This window comes from Caretta caretta, chromosome 6 (assembly GCF_965140235.1).
Source record: "Caretta caretta isolate rCarCar2 chromosome 6, rCarCar1.hap1, whole genome shotgun sequence".
Classification (NCBI taxonomy): Eukaryota; Metazoa; Chordata; order Testudines; family Cheloniidae; genus Caretta; species Caretta caretta.
The window spans coordinates 75,719,940-75,734,999 of record NC_134211.1 but is presented as its reverse complement, the minus strand read 5'-3'; the positions used below and the strand labels follow the sequence as shown (position 1 = coordinate 75,734,999).

The 15,060-nt window shown below is 39.4% G+C and overlaps 1 long non-coding RNA gene across 1 annotated transcript; it reads left to right on the top strand.

The window, feature by feature from the left end:
- The first annotated feature begins 147 nt into the window (after positions 1 to 147).
- On the top strand, positions 148 to 14,637 carry LOC125639182 (uncharacterized). The gene is made up of 2 exons (XR_007357400.2): positions 148 to 1,813; positions 10,699 to 14,637. It is a non-coding gene; the product is annotated as an uncharacterized LOC125639182 (long non-coding RNA).
- Positions 14,638 to 15,060: the final 423 nt, after the last annotated feature.

Below are 15,060 nucleotides of genomic sequence, written 5' to 3'. Positions count from 1 at the left end.
AATCAACCTTCCTTTTCATATAGGAAAGGGAGAGTGTGTGAGAAAGAGGGAGACACAGGAGGAGGAAGAGAGAGAGAGAGAGAGAGTGTGTGTTTGTGTGAGAGAGGGGAAGAGGGAAAACTGCAGAAAGCAAGAAGAAAAGTACGATAGAAGCCTAGACCTGGTTTGGTTTTCACTAGATTATTTTACCAGCAAAGTATATCCTGCTTTACTGCGTTGTTTAGCATATTGTTAACAAATTTTTAATCTTCAGATACCACTGTAGCCGCGAATGGTATGCACGTCTGTGGGAATAGACAGTTAAAATGTAAAGGGGCATATAAAGTTAATCTTCTATAGGAAACAAGCTTGCTTTAACAAAGTACTGCGTCTCTGCCAGAATGTTATGTTTAAAGGGTGGTTTCTTTCCTGTGTAAATTCATTACGCTGTTTAAAAAATTAATTTTCCAGGACATGAAGAGAACACCTCATTCAAACTATATTTGGCATTGTTCTTCATTAAGTGATCGCTTCTCTCAACCGCAGTTGTGATGTCTGGGGGGGAGGGAGGGAGGAGGAGGAAGAGGAGGGAAATCCCTTTAGTTTTGTGATGAGGTTTTTGGTCTTTAAAAGGGGCTTTAAAACAAAGTCATGGTTACTCTTTTGTATGATAAGCCCAAAATGTTATGTAGATTTTGTTTGCACGTTTATGTTGAGCCAGTCACTGGGTCTTGTGTGTACAATGTACTTACGTATGTATGTATGTATGTTGCTGGACCTTGCTCTAGATCTGTGTTGTATTTGGGGAATATATGCTTAAGTATTAACTCGGTAATGCCTTCTAATGGTAGTGCTAATTACAGTAGGGTTGTTTAGCAAATTAAGTGAGATGGTGCACCCTCCTTGAGCACACAATTAACTTACACACACACACACACACACACACACACACACACACACGTTAATTTTGGTATGTTTCTCTCGCCCAATCACTTTGCTGGAACTAAAACATGCCTTACCTCAGAGCAGTCAATTACCAAAGCTACCCGAGATCATCAATCATGGGGGATAGTTGAAGTTTAGGGGAGGAGCAATGGTCAAACTATCGATTGCTGCACTTTTGTCCCCCACTCCCCCTTTTTCTCGTTCACGGTCCCCTGCACATAAAATCTAAAACAGACTATCCCGTTAATAGTGGGATTTATCAATGATTATGTATGTATCCAGTTGTGAATGTGGCCTCATACATAGATGGCTTTTAAACATACACCGCAAAAATGTATTTGAGTCAGTTAGGGATTATTATTGATATTTTAAGATTTTTTTTGAAACTAACTAACTAACTAGATGCATAAAAAAACCCAAAGGGTAATTATAGAAATTTGGCTAGATTTTAATGGGCATAGAGAATGAGCTCCAGAGGTCAATAAACCCCTCGAAAATGATGAATGATTGAGTACCTGTGATGATGATAGTGATTACCGGAGCAATTAAACAGTTTGATTAAATGAGCCATCATAACAATGATGTCTGCGGGAAATCAGCCCTCACATATAAAGAAAGATAGGGTGGCGGGCTGACAAACGCCAGTGGGCATTCCTACGAGTCCTGATAGCGGTGAGCCCTGCAGAGCAGCATGTATTTACAAATATGAGAGCAATATGGAGAAAAGTCACTCAGATACTTTTAGCCAGACTGGCACCCTCCTTAAAAATCGTCAGAAGCCGAAGAGCAGACCGGTTATTTTTCCCCTAGAGGATCTCCTCCAAGATTAAAGCTAGCTCTAAGAGCAACCGATATTCTGTGACTGACTTTCACGGGACTATAAAGAAAGGTGAGTAAAAAGCCCTTAGTATGTAGATCTCTTTCAAGCAGTGGTTAAGTCGATTCATTTTGCAAGGAAAAAGCCGGTTTTGTTGTGCAGTATTTTATACTCTGTCGTATAAATCGGTAACGCAATTCAAGATATTCATGGTAATGAATACTTGGCTAATCCTTTGGGTGCACCGAGACCTACAGAGCAGTAGGTTATGCAAATCCTTTCCTAGTTTTACAGCTGTACTTTTCTAACAGATTTTTTTTTTTTTTAGAGATCTAGTCATTTGCTTTTTCGCCCCCTAGAAAGATGCCAAATTCCTAAACTTCATCGGAATCATCTGATTATGGTACTTCCAATATACCCAAGCTTTCAGGTTACATTTTAAATATGTGCAGCTTCTCAACTTATTTTCTAATAGTGGCAGAATGAATACAGCTGTATGTCTCATTTCAAATAGCTTCAATATGATGCAAGAAAGGATCCTTCATTGTAATATAGCTGTATAAAAGTAATCTAGTTCTACTGAAGACTTCGTGTATTTGTTCAGATCCCAGGCTGGGTGTATTGTGATGAAAGTTTATCCGTTTCCTTGTAAAAAGGAAGTGTGTGCACCACTTGATTTACAAATAAGAGTGTGCTTCATTAATTATAGCATTATTTTATACTTCATTTTTTCCCCCATGCATGATTTTCATAATATTCAATGTAGATTTCAATTCTCCAGAGTAAAGAATTGCTAAAGAGCAACATAAATATAGCTACAAAAATAGCAAAAAGATGTTGCAGTACCAAACGCTGCTCTTTTCACAATTTTCATTTCAAACTAAAGCCCCCGAGCTGGCTAGCCGTGACCTGTGCGTGCCACCTAGAAGCAAGACCAACTTTTAAAAATGATTTTAAGCTGGTAGAAAGTAAAATTTCATATGATCAGGCAAAGGTTTTTCATGCTCCCCGTTGTGTCATTTTCTATGATCAGGGCAGAAGAAAGATAGAACCTTTTCCCACTATCCCAGTGGATTAAAGCATACAATATATGGGAATCTAGCTGAAAGCGCTACAGTTTAGCCATTAGAGGATCTAAAGTTAGTGTCCCAAAATGAAGCCTCGGACCTATTCAGGATTAGGTAGGAATGTAAGAAGCAGCAGAACTCTTAGCTCTTGTTAGTCGTGGTAGGGTTTTTTTCTTCCTCACCTCTTGCATGGTGGGATACCCTTTAAAAACAGTAATTCAGGGAGATTAAATTGGCTGATTTCCAGTTTCGCGTGCACACACAAAGGGTGATCCCGTGAAAAGTGCGAGAGAGGCGCATGATTTGTTTTGTTTTTTTGTTTTGTTTTGTGTGTGTGTGTGGTTTTTTTTTTTTTTTCAGATTAGACCAAAATCCAAAGAGAAATTAGGTGTCCGGTATGGAAGTGCATCTCCGTCAACAGCCAGCTCCTTTTGCCGAGGCTGGAAATGGTTTTAACAGGCGGTAAAATTTCATCTTGTGGTGTCAAATTGGGGTCAGTTTGGGGTTAGAGCTCTCAGTGTCCGAGAAGGAGCTGTCCAGCTGCGTGGGGATTCATTAAGGGCAAAAGATCCGTTTCAAGAAAAACAATACAAAGACAATCAGAGGGCTAAAGATCCTCTTCAAATCGCATTTTACAAGTGCACCAGAACAAATATGGACGCTGAAACCTATTCCCTTCAAACTCCCAAATCCGCTTCTTAGCTCTTGGAGGGAGTGAGAGAGAAAATCCGCTAAAATTTAGTCTGTTTTCAATCAGCCTTTCCGAAGTGTGGCATTTTAGCCTTCTGCTGGCTTTGAGATCTGCCTCTATTTCTGAGAGCCCCTGCAAAAACGGAGTTGCACAACAGGTAATATTTTAGTTGCAAGAAGTATATTCCATTGTTTATGTTAAACCACTGCTTTTATGCACAGTGCCATATTTTATTGCAAATAGAAAGTTTGGGGAAACAGGCTATGCTTACATGAAATCACTATTTACTGTTCGGAAATCCTCTACTTCCTATAGGCAGTCATTTTGGTTTAATAGATATTTTGGGTAGTTTACTTTGGGGTCCCTAACAGTTTGAAAATTACGTATTGTTAATCTGGTTTATTAAATTCGAGTGGTTTAGATCCTTTTAGCCTTCCTACCTCTGTTAGAATAATTGACGCCTGGCTGAAGGGACAAATTATTTGAACCTTAATCTTGTTTGTAACTTTATTCAATGTTACTTTGATTGTTTGCTGAGTCGAACTATTTTTTGGATCATGCAAATTGTATCCAGAAATGTAACCTATCCTCCACATTTGCAGACAAACTATAATGGAAAGGTAAGGGATATTGCAGAATAACATGAATTATTTTGAATATTTTAATTTGTATTTTTCTTGGAATATTGTTGAATGAAATGCATCAGATTTAATGACGAAAGAAGTAATTCTGTTTAAATGGTCTGTAGGATTCTAATACAACCATAACAGTGTATCAAACTCCACAGGAAGTTTTCTTTTCAGTGTACTATCCAGAAGATCAAGTGTAATATGTTACTATTCCATTCTTATTTTTATTATAAGGAATATTCCATATTTTAATCTCCCATATCAAGAACTTCACTTTGCTGATTTCTTTACTGTCTCATACGAAGAATAGGTTTCATTATTAAAACTTGATCCGTTTTTACTCTTTCAATCTAATTCTTATTTGGTTTTCCCCCCAACCCCACCTCTCCCCTAAATTATTCACTAAATATGTGGATTCAGGCAGCTGCATCATTTTCTAGGTCTGGTCTAGAATGCCCCTTTAAAATTAAGTACATTTTAGTTTCTTCAGCTCGCGGTGTGCATTTAGTTCATTTACTACTTCTCTCCCCCCCCCCCTTCCAATAATGTGCTTTGCTCCTCCTCTCCCCTTTTCAGCAATCTATTACTTTCCGAAAATCTTTCCACTCCAGAAAGTCAATGGTAGCCCATCACGGTGAACTTTTCTTGACCTCCACTGCAGTATGATTGGGATCTTTGGAAGTTGGATTAAGAGGAGGTTCATTTAGTTACCTGTTAACATCCTCCCCCTGCCCCTTCTTTCTCTTTCTCTTTTAAAAAACAACACGAACCTCGAGAGATCTAGGTTCTCTATTCACTTGCAAGTCCCTATTATTCTCCAATAAACTCCAGAGATTTAAAACGGCACTTGTGGGGTGGCTTTCCCCCCTCCCTTATTTCTCTCTTTCTCTCCTGTTTGTTCTGTTAAAGATCCCACAGAAGAGAAGAAGCGATTCAATAAACAGCCCTCTAGCGCTATCTGGCGGGACTCCAACACTTTCAGAAAAGGGCTTTTTCCATTCAGCTCCCAAATATTGCGCTTTTTTTTTTTTTTTTTTTGGTTTTGCTTTGAACAGTTAAATGAGACCAGAGCGTAGCACAGAAAAGCCTTTCTCACAAGGTGAGGGTAAAAGTGGATTCCAAATTTGGGAGTCCACTCACCCGAAGAAACATGGGTGGAAATCTTTTACGTTAAGGTGTTCTTCCCCACCCCCCTTTTGCACCCCCCCATCTATCCCCTCACTTCCTTTTAGGATAATTGTATCTTCCTTAAATCGGAACCCACTGCAGCGGCTTTTGGGGGGGGGTGGTGAAGAGGGGCATTAAAATAATCCCCAAGTCAACCTGAATAGGCACCCCCTAGAATGTTATGTGAACTGTATTTGAAGTGCTAATGTAAAAGGATAGAGCGTCTTTCACATTTTGTAGGCTGTACGAAATGTACACGTGAAGATCAGACCTATTCGGCATAAACAGACAACCTGGATACTTACATCGAAAGCAGAAAGGGAAAAAATACCTGTCAATATTTCGTAATAACGCAGTGGGGTCGGTGCAGAACTAGCAATTTGCTTTGTATTTATTGGAGGAATCCGTGGACATAAAACAAATCTTTCCAACCTGGCATCATAACAAAAGGAAAATTAGGGATTTAAAAAAGAAAGATGGATAATAAAACCGGTTTATTATAGCAACCACAGAGCCTTCCAGCTACACTTGCAGCTTCCTTCTCTCGCTCAAATTAGTCACTTTTGTTCTCCGGCTGCCTACAAAACTCCAAAAGGGGGTTCGTTTTATACTGGAGTTTGGCTTGGGGTATGCAGAGAACAATGTCTGGACTCCCTTTGAAATGACTGGGACACACACACAGTCGAAGTACCCATTTCCCTCTTTGAAAGATCTACCCAGTCCATTGTCTGAAGCGGGACACAGATCTTAACTTAAAAATAAATAAATAAATGCTTAGAGCTTGGTCTGTTCATGCATAAAAGAAATGGCTGGCAAAACAATATAACGTGTTTCCTGGAAATATAGTTTTGAGGCTGGCATGAACAGCGCTCGCGGTGTTTTACCAAAAGATGGAGAGTTTTATTTCTAAAACAATCGGCTCTCCTCTGTACGCCTTTCTGTTTGATCCCACAAAGAGCATGCAACATACATACATACATATTTGTGTTTGTGCCCCATACAAGAAATGCAAGGGACGTGTAACAGACCATACGGCCAGTTAGTCCTCATAATGCTTAGTTTGGCTGTAATTAATTGAAAACAGTTATTAGGTCGTCATTGGCAATAGCGTAAATAATTGCAGCAGATTTTTACTTAAAATTGACCGGTCACAGAGTGATAGATCGATTCGAGGTATAAAAATGATGTATCAAAACATCAATGTCGATTATTTGAAATATTGTAGTCGAATCTTTTTATTGCTTCATCGGTTAAGTGTCTGAAAGTGCTGTGTTCCAACATATATTTATGTTGTCAATACTGTCAAAACTGTCAGTTTTATTACAGTGGATTTGTAATACATTTCGGATTTGCTCATTTACATAAAATACCGCCCCCCCGCGCTCTGAGCCCCTCTCTCCTTTTCCTATTTCTGGAAAATCTATGTCAGTTAAATCAAAGGATTCAGGGCGCTGCTGCAGCAAAAAGTACAGACCCTGCTCCATTAAAATCCCCTTTCTGCCCCGCTTTACAAGTCTTGGGCTATTTCTCACTTGCATAGAGGTGGATTGTCCCTCACCTCCCATTTCCCCCCAATAGAATTTAAACACTTTATCACAATCCCACTTAAATTAAACCCTTTAGGAAATTGGGACGCCTACACGAACAGACAGAGATGCACCTAAATGAGCCAGATCGCACTTGTGAAGACTGAAAAGCAGAGGCGAAAAAGGAACTGACCATACACGTTTCGATGGTAGTTGCCACAAGGAAGCAAAAGAAGCTATACATATAGGTGCGCTGTGTATTTCCCCTCTTAGCGGCTTTGGAAGTGAAATGAAAAACGCGAGTTAGGAGCAGTATCGACAGGTTTTTTTAATTCGTCTCCACTTTAACAAGGGCATCTCAGAACCGATCATTTGCTTTAAAAGTAAAAGCTTTTTGCTAAGGGGCAGCCAGCTGATTTAGGTACTTCTCTCCACTTTGCACGGAGAGCCTAGTAAAAGGAATAAAGGAAATCTACTTAAATGCTAAACTCTCTCGAGTCTATACATAGTCAAATTAGCCGAGTAACTTTATTCTCTTCCCTGGAGAAACTGCTTGTGAAAGGTGTTTCTGAGATGACTTGAATTATCACTTGGGGATCTGTGTGTTCAAAGAGCGTATGAAGAGGTGGCCGGGTGCATGTGGAATAGGCAAGGTTGCATTGCTAACTGCAGAGCTTCTTTTAATGACCGACCAGCCCTCTTAACACCTTCTATTTACATGCTTGTTTAGCCGTAAGATTTTCGAAATGTAAACTGTGATTCATGGTCTAAATGTCGCGTGTGTATCTCTCTCTCTCTCTCTCGGTGTGCGTGTGATCCCTTCTGAAGTAAATGGAGAAGTATACTGCGCAAAGGGGGGAAATCGCCCCTGGGGTGCTTTGTTTACTTTGGCTTGTAAAATCCTGCTAGGGGATGGTTTCCGCAGTGTGTGGCAAGTGTTTCTTCAAGAAATTCATCAGCCCTTCTGCAATTACTCCGTGGTCTGCGGGAAGAGAGCTGCCATCACTTTCTCACGTCCCAAGGTGTTGCACAGCGGAGAGAAGGGGGGGGGGGGGAGGGAGAAAGCCGAAACATTTAATTATAATTGAACATAACAATGAAAAACCCTCCCAAGATTGTACCTAGAAAAACTTCCAGGGAATGTTTGGGAATGCTGGGTGTCGTTTCTTCTTTTGGGGAAAGGGGAACGACACCCCAGCTCGTGAAATAATTAGCCGGAACAATAAACATAGTTAGAATAAATATCAGTTAGAATTTCTGCGTTTTTAAAATTACGTTTCATTTTGCGGTAAGCCGTACAATTATGAATGCCTCTCAATTGAACACAATCCACTCGGAAAGCAGTTACCAACAATTATTCTTTAATCAGTTGGACTGGTAGCCCCAAATGATGCTGTTAAACATCAAAGGGACGCCTCAGAAGTTACCTTTTAGTCCTAAGTAAGAGGATTAATTTCTATAATTAGAGGGGATAAATATGTGCATAAACGCATCTAATTTTTGGTACACGCTCTCGTCCTATCTGGGAGACAAGAGCGTCTCTAACAGGGCAAACGCAAGCGAGCAGGATTCCCCGTGGGCTAAAAGCTGACGTACCCCGGAGAGGTGTATATGTGTGTGTGCCCCTTCGCACCTGTAAACGTGATGGGAACTGAGACTGGGCTCGATTCTGTGCACGGGCGGCGGACCCTCAGCTCCCACCATTGCCATCAATGGGCGCTGAGGCCGCAGGATCGGGCCCAGTAAATCCAAAGAAATTCAGCACGATTGTAAGATCACGGGATATATTTAAAAAAACAAAACAATCACTGGGGTCTGTCTCATGTTTTGATTCCCAAGGGGACAGTTTACTGCTCCCAACTGAAGCTCAAGACTGAGTTTAATACTACTAATAAAATTAGCATGACCTTGATTACACCCTGTATGAATATCTCATTTACCTAACGACTTTATGTCACGTACGCAGAAGGTCAACTTCCTTTTAACCTTTCCCATTGCTGCAGTAAGCATTCTCTTATAATCAATGGCTGTTTGAATAATCAATTCACATTTTATGATCCCTGACAAACTCCATATATGTGCGCCTCGTTTCAGCACGGCCGCCTGGACTTCCCAGGGCCGTTTACATGTGGGGGAGAATTTGCGCTGGGGTCGCCCTGGCAGCACCCGGGGCGGTACTTTCATCCGCCCAAGAGCCCGGAGACCGCGGAGAAGTTACTGATCACAGCAGCGTCCCTCCAGCCAGGGAGCGCACTGCCAGCCCGGAGAAGGCTGCCTTGACCATGAGCAAACGGCTGGCTTCTCTGCTGGGGTTCACCTCTAAGTTTGGCCCGCTCCCCCTATTGCTGTTTTGCAACCACACTTGGTCGAGAGCTTTTCCTTGTGATCATCAGCGTTATTATTTTTCAAAATAACCGTAAAGTGGAATCCTGCCGCCCCCTGACTCCTGCCAGCCTGGGGACCGGTTGGTGAATAGCCTGGACGTGCTATTTCACACGTTTTTCATACCGTTCAAGCCAAAATGTTGTGCCCTCCCCCTCTTCCTCCATTCCCTCCTAGGAATGTACATAATCAAATCACCTGGGACACATTTCCCTTCCTCTATGTGCTAGGATAATAAAGGATTACAATGGAGAGTACTCCCACCTCCCGGAAGCTAAAGGTAGCCTCTTGCCTGATTGCCCCACCTCCTTAATGATGTCTGAGGGAAGCATGGTGTCTTCTTCAGATACTTTGCGCACATGTAAAACGTTGAATTAAACTTTGCATTAGATTAAATATCCCACTGACATTAACTACGTTCTCATCGCCACCAACTTCTTCAGTTTTATTTGGGTGCCCTAGCTCGGTCCAAACCAACCACGTGTGGAGCAACTTACCTCATAAATTGCAAATGGTAGGGAAAGAAAATGTACCTCAACCACATTTCATTATGAATAAAACAACAAAAGCTACGAAGTGGGGGGAGCTGAACTTTGCAAATGTTTTTGTGTAAGTAGCTCACATTTTGAGGTGATCTATTGGTGCGAGTCAAGAAGTGAGAGTATAACCCTGTTCCCTCTACTGGATAATTAACCCTGATTCATAGCCTTTTCTACCTAGGAAAGTATGTTTCGTTTCCCTCTGCAGAGTCCACGTTACCTACTGGTCATTGGTATGTTGTTATTCCCTGAAAGTAATTGCAGGTGATATTCTCCTGGGCAGACTCATTAGCCAAAGGCAGGGTGCCGTTGCCAGTCTTATAAAGTCTTCCAACAACTCAGTAGAAACGTGCTCCAGAGGTTTAGTACAAATGGGAGCATATTCTCAGCGCCCGAAACAATTGTTAGGTGCAGCATCTCCCCCCAAGGGGATGGAGGTCAAAAGGGAAGCATTTTTCGTCCCACTCAATCAGGACATATTTCTGAGTCCCATCCTTCTCTGTGCATGGTTAAAGCTGCAACAGAAGACCAATTTAGGCATAATGAAGATATTCAAGTGTTTCTGAACCTTTGTCCTACAGTCTCCAGAAGAAAAAGCCCTATACACCCAGATACAGATGAGACAGTTGAGAAGGCAGCTTCCAAATTCATTAGCCTGCTCCCCTTTACATCCTTTTAAGATTTATTATATGCATTCTGAAAACACTCAACTGCCACCCACCCTTACAGACCTACATGTAACTTCTTTCTTACACATGTTTGGTATCACCTATCTGTCTGCTTCCATCACTCCTACTAAATAAATTACACCACAGGTGCTTAGAAAAACCCAGGGAAAATAAAACAATTTCACCTCATTTTGTGAAGGGAAAAATCTGCATGATTGTTTGTTTTATTTTAATTTTTTTCTGGTGTTCTTCATTTACATTTTTTTTTATTTTTTTGAATCTTGGCAGGTTAAGCGGGATGGTTCAAAATTACACTGCTGTAGAAGGGCTAATGCAGCTACCAAATGCCCCTCACAAGATGGATGAAGAAGAACTAGAAGAGACAACAAATAGGCTCATCAAATCTCAGGCTATCACTACATCCATGAGCAATTTCAGGCTACCTAAGAAAGTCTAGAGAGCTGTATTGATTATGAATTATGCTGGCAATTGTATGTTTTTAAATAAAAAAATAATGATGGTGTCAAAGAACATGGATATAGAATGAAGTGATTTTACTCTTCAAAGCAAACAATGAAGTTTCATGACTAGGCAGCTCATTGTATTCAGAGACTTTAATTACTCAGAGCTCCTTCCCTTACAGCTAGCTGATAAGACTCAAAGGGCAAAACCCATCTCTGGTGTACTCCACTGACTTCAATAGTGTTCCACCAGGGATGGATTGGCCTAAGTGTTTCTGGCAGGATTATGCTAATATAATAATATTTATAATAATCTTCATGCAGAAAGCCAGGAAGCCAGAGATTTGACCTCTGTTAATCATGTAGATCTGCACACTTCAAAAGACCTGAAATCATCTTGTAGGTCTCATCTGCTAGAGGAGAAGATGCCTTTGAAGGGAATCAACCTTCCAGCTGTGCTTCGCTTCAGGCAATCCCCTCCATATGTTGATAGCCTTCAATATTTTGGGGTCCAAACTTATAGACAAAACTCCCATTGATTTAAATGGGATTTTTGCTGACTGAGGAATACAGGACATGGCTATCTACCTGATTCTGCAAGATGCTGAGCACCCCATGAAAAGTGCTGAGTATGCCTAATTCCCTCTGACTTTAATAGGAATTGTGGACCTTCGGCACACAGTAATCAAGCTCCAGGCACCTCAGAGGATCAGGCCCTTAATTAGTATTTTAGCTATTGTCAGTCATAGTTTTTGTATGACATGTTTTCAACACCATCTCTGATATTATGAAGTGCATGATATATGCTGCAGTTTAAAATATTTGCACATCTGCAGAAATAAACAGGCTTCTTAAGTGATGAAACAAGATTAATCCACAATATACTAATACATTTCTTATAAAGCAAGTATATACAAATTTATAAACCTCCTAGTATTACGTCATATGCAATTATAACCCATCACTAATAGTTCTATTGATTGTGGCATAAAAAGCTCTAATAGAAGCAGTTCTTTGGAGTAGAGAAATAAAACAATAAAAAAAAACAAAAAACATAAGAAGTGTTTGTCCTGTACTCTTACCTTGAGGCCATATTACGATCACTATAAGACATATCCAGGCATGTGTCACACTTGATAATACTATTTCTTGGGTGTTTGAGGGCACTTGGCTTTACCTTGTACTTCACAACAGCTGAGCCATGTCACTTAGCTGCATGATCCTGGCTGTAGTGGAAAAAATTATTAAACTAGATATATTTATTGTTATTTTACACTAAATACTGAAATATTTCATTTGCATCATTCACACACATTAAAACACACATTTTTTCCAAAGGTTTTCTCTTGATGGAAGAGCTGATCAAATTATTAATTTTGAATACATACTAGCTGGTCAAAATAGTGCTATTTTCTGTTCTCAAATGCATGATTATTGATATGTGTTATGTTAGCACCAAAAAACCTCAAAGAAGGATTAGGGCCCCATAATCAATCCTTATTTCTGTGAAAGTATTCGTTTCTTGCAAGTTGAATAGTTTAGGCAAACAAATTTCAGTCTATGGGCCCTTTGCAAAATGTTCATTTAGACTCTTTGCAATTCATTATTCTTGATGTATGACTGGCTACCTTAGTCACATGGTATTAGTTCTGCTCTCCAACTGGTTGGCTAAAGTTTATTAAACAGGAGGTTAACAGCAAAAAGCAATAACAAATATTCACACCTGATTTTGCTTCCATTTAAGTCAATAAAAGGACAAAGAGCACCCATCGCACCCATCTATGAGACGAACATCTGTTTGTACGAATGTTCACATATAGTGAGTAAAAAGGGATACAAACATGACAAACTAAACTCTCATTTGGAATCTGAACACCAGTTCCAAATATAGTTTTGCAGTATGAAATCAGCTCTATTTTTTGTGAAGACAATATAATTACAATTTTACAGCATTATTATAAAGAACCAAAATTCATGAGGAGAATTGTCCTAATTTTCTTCCCCTACCTAGGTTTAACTCCAAATTATTCTGTGTTACAAATGGGTCTGGTGCTTGGAGCAAGAAAAATATTGTTTGTCCCAGAGGCAGATGCTCCTTGATCTGTTGTTTTCAGATTTCAGCCATTGATAAGGTGTTGGCTGCACCCTATAGATTCAGGATAACAGTTTGATCTGAGAATAAATATCTAAAGGAGTTTTTAGTGTTCGAGGGAGCCATTCAATTTCTTACCTACCCCAACATAAATGGAAAAGTAGACATAAAGGGCTTGGTCCTGCATTTTTTGTGCTTTGAAACTTCCTATTGACTTTACTGGGAGCTATGAATATGTGAATGTTGGGTCCTTATTTTGATGGAAACTACTATATTTCTATATTGTTATTTTTACAGTTGTAAAACTCTGTTTTGTGTCTACTACCACCATACAAAAAGAGGAAGAAATGAAATATTTATGGTACCCAAGAGTAAAATATTGTTTTATCAATAAGTATCAATGGTTCCAAATCATGGCTTTCCAATTCAAATGCAGATCTGAACTGCTGTAAAGTTTGAAGGTGTTAGGATAAAGGGTTTTAATTCAGGCCTTTCTCCCTTAATAAAGTAATAAATAGAAATTGCTGTTGTTACAAAGAAACACGTTTGCAAAAAATACTGATAGTTTGAATGTGAAGTCAGCAGGGGGAAAAAGACAGGAAAAATAATTGGGTCTGAGTTTCTTCTCTGGTGTAAGCTAGGAGTAACTATATTGAAGTTACTGGAATTTCACTGGTTAAAGCTGGTGTGAGGGGAGAATCAGGCCACTTGTGTTTAAATAGATGGAATTACTTTAAGAGTATTTTTAAGAAAACAATCTGCAAATAAATACAAAACAACAGGGCAAATATAGACATATTACCTTTTTTGCGTGCATGCTTATTTGTAAGTGCAAATTAGATTTGAATATTCATGAGTCACAAATCATTGACAGTTTGAAATAATGCAAAATGAGGTGAAGGCAAGGGACATCAAAGAAATGCATCATTAAATCAATAGCAATTTGATTGTGCATATACTTGTAAATTGCAGTTACAGTTTTTGACATAGGAGAAAAAATGTGCACTTGGTGAAGAAAGACATATAAAGACTCTTTTTGTCTGTGTTTATATTTTTGCAGTTCAGCATGTACTTGGATAACTGCTGTGTATAAAGTGACCAGACATAACTTTTTTATTTTTTCAAGGCAGTTACAGTTTCTTTTGCCTGTCCCATCTCTTGTATTGTTTTGCTTATTAAGCTAAACATTCAATTTTCAATATATCTGAACAGCAATGTTGTAAAATAACGCTATTACTTACTGGACGTGGTTTCAGAAGAAGGTTCACCTGTGAATCAGAGTACTATCATAAAATCATGTTCAGTGGAGATTATCCACTTGTTTCAGGGAATTTTTTTCTATGAAGTGGGAGTGAGTTGCAAGTCTTAGGGCAAATTGCTGGAGTACAGGGCTTTAAAATAATGACAGGTTGAAAGATGGCCAACCTAACCATTTAAATCAGAGCTTTTTCATTTTGCCCTTCTGTAAGCATCAATAAAGTATTGGATCTCTGTCTCACTTGTGAGCTTTGTGGCTATTTAAAATGGAATAGTTTAAAATGTTGATGAGTATATAGAGCCAAAAGGTAAAACTGCTGAATATAAATGAATAAAGCACTCATTTAAAAATTACTCCAATGTATTTGTTTCTCCTAAATGTTCCTTCTTTGATTATTAAACACAAACTGTAAGATATTAGCCAGCATTCTTTCTTCAGTGTCCTCTGTGGTTTCTCTGTTCTCCAAGATAACTAATGAAGGGATATGTAATGGGTCAAGTGAAGTTATACATACATAGTAGCACTGATGTCAAAACCAAGCAATAACATCAATTTGGCAGTGGTACAGGGGACTTTGGTCCTTTAAGAAAGAGAAGCACATGATTTCTTGCAGTGCTGTGTTTAAAAGCCTCCACTCACAGGAATGAAGCTTGCAATTAACTCATGTCAAAACACTGCAGAAGGGGAAACCCAGATGTCGAATAACTTTGGAAAAGGATAACCTCACGTCCTCCCCAATCCCCAAGATAAGCTTGTCAGAAAATATGTCTCTCATGCTATCTAGAGACCACAAAATACCTGTATATTCCATGTTTAAATTCAAAATCAATTCTGCAAGA